Here is an 8,895-nt window from a genome sequence, read left to right as displayed (position 1 = left end):
ATTTCTAGATTATTCAATCAAGACAATTCATCTTGATGATGCTGGTGAATTTGGATCATAAGCATCCGATGATTAATGTATGTCAACTGAGATTGTTATTGAATATTCAGTTGTACATGTGCATACACAAAAATGATTTAGCAAAATCATTATTAAACGGCTACAACTTATTGCTAGACCATTATTTATGAAAACGAAACTCCCAACTTCTGTTTGGGGTCATGTTATATTACATGTTGCGTTATTGATTCGTATAAGACCAGCTGCCTCACTTTTACAACTTGCATTTGGTCATGAATTTAATATTTCTAACATACGGATTTTTGATTGTATTGTCGAAGTCCTTATTTCACTCCCACAATGTGCTAAAATGTGTCTCCAATGAAAACTTGAGATTTATGTGGATTTTGATTTACCATCTATTATAGATATCTTAAATCTTTAACATGTGATTTTGATGAATCTGCACGTTTTGCATATTGTCATTTTTATTAAATGACTTTCCCAACTATGCAAGGGAAAAACTTTATACTGATAAACAAAATAGAACTTCTTAGAATGAAATAACTATATCTCACTTTGATCCTCACATCAATCAATGTGAGCAAGATGTTTTGAAAAATTCATTCATTTGTAAAATGTAGCAAGTCAACTATTAATGGGTATTTGGATACTATCTATTAACCAAAAAAAAATAAAATTAAAATAGGTATTTTGATAGTATCTATTAAAAAAAAAATTTAGGCCCAAAACAAAGCCCACTACTTAAAAATTAATAAAATAAAATAGTTGCTTTGTGCCAACAGCACACGGAGGCATGGAGCATACGGAGCAGATCTGCTCCATGCACGCACGGAGCTTCCCTTTTTTTTTTTTTTTTTTGTTTGGTTTAAAAAAAAAAAAGGTCATTGCAAATAAACAACATTATAAACTCTTTTTTTCTTAACACTATCCATCCAATTCACAAAAAAATGCACAAAATTTCCACCAAGTTTTCCGAAAACACAAATGAAAAATGAAATATGCAAACAAAAAAAGGGAGAGAGATATTTTAAAATTTAAAATGAAGTGGGAGAAGAGCGCATATCTGCTATCCGACTAATTACTAAACATCTAGCGTCTACCCCTTTCTCCTGATCTTGTCTAATAATCTTTTTGCTCGGTAGAATTTGAAGTAGGTGCATATGGATAGTTGAGTCCCATACAAAACTTTACAGGACAAGAGGAAAGAAAAAAATTAGCTCGAAAAATCTTCTATTAAATCAGCACAACCATACAAAGGAATTGGAGATTGCTTCAAGAGAACTATTCAGGAGAAAAGTTTTTCAATTACTTCCCCACTCAGGTTCGTATAATCTCTTGTTCCTTGGATGCATAAATAGGAGTATTAGCACATAAATATCTCTTGAAAATCCCTATATAACCCATTAATAGGAGCTCAGATTAAAATAATATGTATAAGCTCAAACTTTAGTTGAAAATAAATCATTTCAGGGAAAGTCATACCTTAGGTATCAATCCATCGTCTATAATTGAACTACTCAACTTCTTAAACAATTCATATAATGCTTCTATTTCATTCACAGTAACTGCAAAAATAAAGTTATTCAAAATCTAATTTGTTACCAAGAGAAAACACTAATTCAATCTAAATCTAAAAAAGGTAAAATTATAATTAAATTACATCGAGATTTATGGGTGATACAACTGAAATCATTACCCTCGTGAATCAATTTCTTCCTGCGGTATACGACTGTCGGCACTCAAAACATCCGAACATTGGGAAAATCAATACTTCCCATATTGCTACAACTGAAATCACCACTACGTAGATCTTAATGAAGAGGAATTTTGAGAGGGCGATGGAATTTGCAAAGATTAAGCGGAATCCTGTGTGGGGGAAATCTTGCATGATATGAGGCGGTGTGTGAAGTAAATTGAGGAGCAAAGAGGTATGGGGCGCTGTGTGAAGTACATTCCATCAGTGCTGCTTTTTGGTATGGGCTTGTGAAGTGGGGAAGTGATATTGCGTGAAGTAATGGAAGACTGAAAAAAAAAAAAAAAAAAAAAAAAAAGGAAGAAGAAGAGAGAATGATGATGGGAAATTGCGACGCGTGTCCTGAAAGAGTTTGCCTCTTCTATATATGTAGGAAAAGGATTTAAGTATAGTATTTTGTCAACTTTACCTTTCTAAATGTAAGGAAATTAAGGTAAAAGTTGACTATGTAAAAAGACGTAATATATACTTGGAAGTAAAGTTTAGAGAACTAAAAAGTTATTTATTAAAGGTTGATGATGAATTTGCTAGAAAATTTAAAGATTGGGGATTGATTACACAATTTTTTTCAAATGAAAATGGAAAGGATACAAGGAAAGTTGATATTTGAACCCATGTTCTTCCTTAAATGAAAATAAAAATTGTACCACTAAGCTAAGAAGACATTCAATAAAATCCTCTATCAATTAAATTTCTATATTGTAAGTATAGAAAAAAAAAAAAAAAATTCCAAGTTTTTGGACCCGCCTGATGTGGCCTCTCACGGCCTCACCTCAGGTCCGTCCCTACCTTTAAACCTTACATAAGGTCATACATAATGACCATGTTATGGTCTTTTAATGTCAACACTTAACAATGTGACATGCGCGATACCAACCTTACATTTATTCAAGAAACAATACATCCTTTGTTTTCGCAAAATAAATGTCCATAATTTTATCAAAAAGTTTGGTTATGATAATAGTAGGCAAAGTCCAAAACAAATAAATATGATATTAATACTTAAGATTTCATCTTAGAAAATCAACCGTATCAAGAGGAGTAACTCAAGCCCTTATATATATGTTAGTATATCCTTTGATAATTAGCTGATTTAGAATTTATCCCTTAACATATGAGGCCACAACAATGATATTGTCACACCAATGATAACGCATGCCGCAATTCATATGTCATGAGATACAACAAATATTAATGTCATTAAAAAGTAAAGAAATATACACCAATTTCATTTTCGAAGTAAATACCACATTGGCTAAAAAAAATATGGTCGTATCACTAATTTAGACGAAGGCCAGAAAAATGGGACATGACTGCCACAATTCAAACGTCACGCTAGGTTGATATCCAAAAGGAGACTTGATACGTGCAACATTCATGCTTAGGGCTAGCAGAAATTGGAAATATTAGACCTCAAATTCGGTAGATCTTCGACGGCAGTGGAAGTGGCCCAATTGGGTGTAGATTGTGTTGGAAAAATTTGCTACATAATAATATTTGACAACCAATAATTTATGTGCAATATAAAGAATAGAATTTCAACTTATCGTGCAATATAAAGTATAGAGTTTCAACTTATCAAAATTAAATTAAGATATGAGCGCATGAAAGTATGCATAAGTTGATTCACTCAAATGTAGAAATTTGAAGGAGATAAAATGAAACGAAATATAAAAAAGTAAATCTCCTTAAAAAATATTTCTTCTCCGTGCACTACTATTAACGTGATCAAATGGATGTATCACAATATTAATTTTATAGGGTGAACCAAAGTGTTGACAGGATACTTCACGAATGGAATAAACATCAACTAAAATTGCACAGGCAAAATTTTATTTCTGAAAATAATCAGGAAGAGATGACAGAATTTAAAAATCAATTCTTCTTGAATTGATTTAGTGTAGAAAATATGAAATTGTGGTTCCCTATTATAGATCTTCAAGTGTATTTTTTGGAATTGTTCCATCTTTCTATACAAACTAAGATGGGCCATTAGATTACACATTTTCATGTTTAATAGTTTAGACTGCATCCTATCAAAAGATCTTGATTTTTTATAATACACTTTTCTGGATAGTCACACCCAATTTGAAACAACATAACTTTTTGATATACACTTTTCGCATTTGAAGAGCTACTATTAATCATTACACTAATTGGAAACTTTTTATTTTTTTATTTTTTTTTTTAAATTTATACCTATAATTACCTGTTAATTCTAAAAATCCCCGTATCAATGGAAGACATTGACTCAAAACAAGAAAGGTGAAGGACAGTGCAATTGAAATTCCTCAATAAGAATGTATTGGATTTATTTGGCTAAACAGTGCACGCAACTTTTCAAACTGTCGATTGTTATCATAAACCGTCTCATATCAAAATATGGTTCTCTATTGTGCTCATTATTTCGGCCATAAACCTTCTTAGGTTCTACAAGTGTGATAGAGAAGTTACCTAAATGAAATTCTAATAGAACCAACCAAATTCGTACTCGCATAAGTAATATTCTATAAAGAGTACCTAACTGCTTATGTTGTTTACAAGATATAGTCATTATTAAAAGCAGAGCTTACTCTCAGAAATCTTTTGTAGATAGCACTTATTTGTATGATAGAAATATGGAAGAGTTGAAACTTCAAAATACTTCTTATTGAGTTATTCATAGCTGGTTTTCCTATTGCACCTAGTCAGTGAGATCTCCAATCTCCATATTAGGTTTCCATTAAGTTGACCCATTAATTTTAGTTTTAAAATCATTTTCCTAAAGCACGGTCTATTCTTTCTAGATAATTCTTTGCAAACAGATCGGCTAGGTCAACATAGGATAAATCAATTGGAATGATAAATCAATTGGTATTGTTCCATTTGAGAACGACTGCCAAAAGATATTATGTCTACAATGTATACAGTGAGACCTATATTTATACACTACATTCCGTGTCATTTCAATTCTAGCTAGTTATCTTGATTAAATATATAATAAGCACATATTGTCACCAATTAGGAAATTATTCGATTTTATTTTATTTTATTATTATCATCATCATCATCATCATCATCATGATGTCATCATCATCATCATCATCATCATCATCATCATCATTATTATTATTATTATTTTGTTGAAGTTATCATACTTCCTTCTAGCTTTAATTAAAACTCTAATTTAATATTTCAATTCTTAAGTTGTTTGGAAGGTTTCTATGAAACAAATAAATTCTCAATAGTAAAGTACGTTTACTAATATATTTGAATCTTTGCATTGAATATCCAATTGTCAACATTGTATGTATCTTAAGTTTAACAAGGTAGTCACTGTAGTGTAGTTTATATTTCAAATACTCTTCAAATATCTCGATATTCTAATTTGAAAAAGCAACATCACCCACCACAATCATGGGACAACTACGAAGTTTGAGTATATAGTGGAAACAACCATACCCCCACAATACTGGGTAAGACTGATCTTAGAAACGTTATATTTGTCCACTATTTAAAGTTCAATCATATTGTTATTTATATTTATAAATTGGACGAACGATTCTATTCAACATTTAGTCAATATATAAAATGATTAGAAAGGTCAATGTCTTGTGAAAGTATATGTACTTCCACATTCAATGATCTTGCAGCCCCATATAGTATCGTCATGGACCTAGCTTTAATTTGAACACACCACTATCAAAACGTAGACCAAGATTCAGTTCGTGAATTGTACCACATTGATTGGGTCACAAAATAAGACATTTACGGAAAAAGGACAATATGTTTTGAACACGAAACTCCTCACTGTGCCTTCTCCATATAAGTACTCGAGCTGCACTGGCCAACGGAGGTTTTCCTACCAATTCATTTCCGACACTTGCATTTAAGTGCAACCATATATAAATAGACACGTAAGTGACTCATGAAGTATTCACTTTGATTTAAACATTAGCATCCATTCAAAATAATTGGATTCTTAAAAGATCAACATCTCTTGTTAATCAAATATGAACCAGACTTCTTTTTCTCAAAGCCAATATTTTTCTTTTCGGAAGTCAAATAATTTTACAAATTATCCATTCCTGAAACATGACAATGAATAGGGATGACAAAAATACCATTCAAATTCAATATCTGCGTGGCCATGTTCCAAATAGGGTGGGGATTACCTGTTTAATTGGGTAATTGGATAGGGTAAGGCTAACAGGCGCCCTGCCCTGCCCTGCCCTGTCCCTTTTTTTTTTTTTTTTTTTTTTTTTTTAGAAATTCAATACTTTAAATGAAAAAAAAATTCATGAAATTTCATTAATTCTAATAGAAGAAGGCAACTAAGATTATATAAAGAATATGATCCACAGTAAATCTTAATTTACCGAATATATTCGAATAATTTAACTTCTAAAATAAATAAATTAATTAAAAAATTTAATAACTATATTATTGTTTCACTTGAATGAATAGGGACAATAAAATTAATTATCAAAAATCATATAAAAAAAAAATTAAACAGATATGTAAACGGAGTAACCGCCCCATCCCACCTTAAACGGGTAAAGAGGAAGGTATAGGGCGGGGAAATCCCCGGCCCTTCCCCGCCCCATTGCCAACCCGGATTTCCCTGCCCCATTGCCAACCCCAACAATGAAAGTGCATACACTTTCGTAATTATTGGCATCCATTCAAAAGTTAGAATTTTTAAACCAATAAGAAACTTTTATCTTCCTTTTAAGTGTCCATTTTTTTTCTCTCAATTGAAAGAAATTATTTTTCCAAATGGACCATATCTCATTTGTTCTGAACAAATTTATTCAAACAATAGATCACTAATTCCATAACAATAATTCTAACCCCCACATCTTTGGGATAGATTTGGACACAAATATAAGTTATATCTTAACTGAAATTAATGTGCGTCCCTCCACTTCCACTCTTAGAAGAGCTAATAACACTACCCTGTCTTTGGGCATTTATTTTGGGTTTGTGACCCAAATTCAATTGAATATATTTTTTTGGCGAAAAATTATTTCATTTATTCCACACGTTTTTATTGAAAAAATATTGTTTTCTTTAAAAAAATATTCTTTCATTTATTCCATGCATTTTTTTATATTATTTCCATCTTTAAGAATATTATTAGGGTTTTGATATATCCCCTATATATAGTTGACTTTTCTTTACAAGCTGATTTATTATAGAAATTAGAATAATTGTGAGAAACACAATTATTATAATTCTTTGTTTATTATAGTTGAACAAAATCTTAAATTTCTCTATCAAATTAAATTCTTGTCTTTATGTTTATCTTATTTTTGTGATCAATACTTCATATCGTGCCGTATAACCTCTTTTCGCCTCCAACAAATGATATAAGAGCTTTGGTTTTTGATACATTCAAGGTTCTAGTTCTTGATGGCAAACATGATGTATGATATTCTGCTTTTGGATTGCATCACTAGATTCTCCTTGTAGCAGGTGAAGATGCAATCTATACTTGCACAGATAGATTTATATGATGCGTTGTTGAGATTTGATAAGATATCCTCAACTTGGTCGATAGAGGAGAAACAACGTAAGGATCGAAAGACAATTTCACAAATTCATCATCTTTCGAATAACATTCTTTATGATGTTTTGAAGAAGAAAACTATAGCTGCATAATGGTTGAAGTTGGAGCAATTGTACCTAATTAAGTGTCTAACCAACAAATTGTACCTAAAGCAGCGTTCATATCCTCATCGCATGACAGAAGGCAGGTTGTTGCAAGATCAACTAGCTATTTTTAAGAAGATCGTTGCTCATTTGGAAACGTTAGAGGTAAAGTATGATGAAAAAGATTTGGCCTTAATAATTTTATGTTTGTTGTACTCAAGCCGAAACAATATTACTCTTTAATATGCATTATTTACATTTGAAGAGTGACGACTAGTCATTTCATCAATTAAAGACCTTTTCAATTCACACTTACAAAATTATTAACCGTGCTACTCGTACAATCATGAATAACAATGTTTGTCAGGATCATCATATTCATCCATTTTTTAAATTATCAACAATTGTTTTATAAATTATTAGCCAGATTTTGCTACCCTCAACATTGTCAACAATGTTTGTCAACCAACATTATACAAATAGATTAATTCAAAAATTATACCATAAATTCGTAATGGTAGTGATGTGTCTAATTGGAGGAATTAGATATCTTGTGTTATGATGGAGATATATTATTTTTACATTGTTGTGGATATTGATTTAGATTACTTAAATTAAGTTAATCAACAAATATTCTTATTATTGCAAATGAAACTAATTAGGTACCTGACCCGTTAGTAAATATAAGGTGGCATGATTTCTAGGTATAATAAGTTTTCAGCTAATTTTCTCATTTAAAAAATGTCCAACATGTTTTGTGAAAAATTTAAAAATAGGATGCAAAGTTTAAAAAACAGAGAATTTTTTCTCTTAAAAAAAAAAAGAAAGGCTAGTTGAGATCATAATTATTTAATATCATTTTAAAATATTCATGTCTTATAAAAAATAAATAACGAACAAAATTTCATGAGAAAAAACCAATTAATAATATAAATACAACTATATATATTAAGAAAGTACGAAAAATGTATAAGAATTTTTTTTTTAAATGAGAATTATAATATTTCAATTAATAAATGAATCTTCAAATTAGAATCCAATTTACCTATGCATTTTTTTAAAAACAGTTTTATTTTACTTATTGACCCAACAATGACACACTAGTTGAACCAACGATCCACGACACGGTGTTTTGGTAGGACAAATGAAAGCAAGGATTCTCCAACTAATTGAGGAACAAGACCAAAATCCTTCCCGATTAATAAAATATATTATATTTATATTTATAAATCGTATAATGTATGTCTTTTATATCATTCTTTTCAATTTTTTAAAAATATTTTTATGACTATAATACAATAATAATGTAGTTTAATTTAATTTATATAATTAATATTTTAAATTAAAAATAATAATAAATGAGGACATAAACAGGGTCCCATCCCCATCACTACACCTACCCAACCCCAAATAAACAGGCAGGGGGATAGGGATGGGGACGGGGATAGGGATGTCAATTGGGTCGAGCCGTTTAGCGGCTCCCC

Source organism: Olea europaea, unplaced genomic scaffold (genome assembly GCF_002742605.1).
Source record: "Olea europaea var. sylvestris unplaced genomic scaffold, O_europaea_v1 scaffold1465, whole genome shotgun sequence".
Taxonomy (NCBI): domain Eukaryota; kingdom Viridiplantae; phylum Streptophyta; class Magnoliopsida; order Lamiales; family Oleaceae; genus Olea; species Olea europaea.
This window is presented reverse-complemented; position numbering follows the sequence as displayed.